The 1,293-nt window shown below is 60.8% G+C and overlaps 1 protein-coding gene across 1 annotated transcript in view; it reads right to left on the bottom strand.

The window, feature by feature from the left end:
- Nucleotides 1-1,122, bottom strand: part of PPM1K (protein phosphatase, Mg2+/Mn2+ dependent 1K) — a 17,572-nt gene extending 16,450 nt beyond the window's left edge. Inside the window, exon 1 of the mRNA XM_014949925.1 lies at nucleotides 1,019-1,122. The gene's annotated coding sequence lies outside the window, so the exon portion shown is untranslated. The remainder of the gene's footprint in view (nucleotides 1-1,018) is intronic.
- Nucleotides 1,123-1,293: the final 171 nt, after the last annotated feature.

Below are 1,293 nucleotides of genomic sequence, written 5' to 3' on the forward strand. Positions count from 1 at the left end.
GGAAAAAAGAAAAAAAGAAACCCGGAAGAGAGCGAAGGCACGCCTGCTGCCTCAGGGGGGGTTAAACCTACTTAAAAAGGAATTTAAAACTCTGAACACGTCTAAGTGCGCTTGCCTGGTGTGCTTTCCAAGCCCCACGGACACGGGAGCACTGCAGGTTTCTGTACGTTCAGCTCCTCTTAAATCACGTTTTGTTGTTTGTTTTTTTTTTTTTAAATCTGTGACAACGTAATCTCACATCACAGAAGCTAAAGATCAGGTTCCTACTCTTGACTTGCAGAGAGAGACCTGAAAAGCCAAACCGTTGCCAGTATGGGGAAAAAAAGGAAAAAAAAAAGAAAAAAAGAAAAGAAAAAAAGGGTCTTTTGAGAGTGGAATTTGATTTGATGCATCAAATTGCTTGGGATTTTGGATTAATCCTCCGATTCATGCCACGGAGACTGAGACACCTAAACATCAGCGGCAATTTAAAGAGGTTTCTGCCGCTCCTTGCTAATTGGGGATTGCCTGAGGCAGGCCGGCTCCATTCTGTGCACATCCAGGCTTTTTTGAGCCTCTTGAGCAAAGCCCGGTGTGCCCGGCCCAGTCCTTCCAGCGGTGCCAGCCCCTCCGGGATGGCAGAGAAGGGGGTCTTTTCCTTTTTCCTCCCGGCTGCGACGGAGGAGGGTCGGGTAAAGAGATCTGAGGGAAGCTCGGAGGCTTCTCTTCCTCTCTTCCTCCTCCTCCTCCTCCGTCGCCTTTGTGCACGACCGGCAGCGCGGCCTAACGGCGGCGGCGGCGCCCCCCGGCCCGGCCCGGCCCGGCCCCACCCGCCGCACCGGAGCGGCCAGGCCGAGGATAAACCCCGCGCAGCGGCTGAAGGGAGAAGGAAAGGCGGAGAAGCGAGGGAGGCAAATCAGCCCCGGCCCTGCCACGCAGCCGCCCTGCCCACCCTCACCCCCGCTCCCCGGCAGGCTGGGCCGCTAAGAGGCTTCAGCGCGGCTGCCGGGTTGCCTCAGGGCGGGCTGGTGGCTCTTACCTCAGAAAAGCCCGGTCGGCGATGGCGGGGAGCTGCGCCCCAGCGATGCGAAAGCGGCGGCCTCCCCGGAGCCGAGAAGCGGGCCGCGTTCCTTTCCTCCTTCCCTCCCTCCCTTCCCACCGGCTCCTCCCCGCCGACCGGCCCCCAGCCCGCCCGGGCCCAATGGGGCTGTAGCGGGGCCGTCCCGCCGCAGCCTTGCCCTCCCGGCCGCTACCAATGGCAGCCACCGCGGCGGCCGAGCCTCCCCCGCCGCCCCCGTCCCCCCCCCCCCCCCC

This window comes from Calidris pugnax, unplaced genomic scaffold, assembly GCF_001431845.1.
Source record: "Calidris pugnax isolate Ruff unplaced genomic scaffold, ASM143184v1 scaffold42, whole genome shotgun sequence".
NCBI lineage: Eukaryota > Metazoa > Chordata > Aves > Charadriiformes > Scolopacidae > Calidris > Calidris pugnax.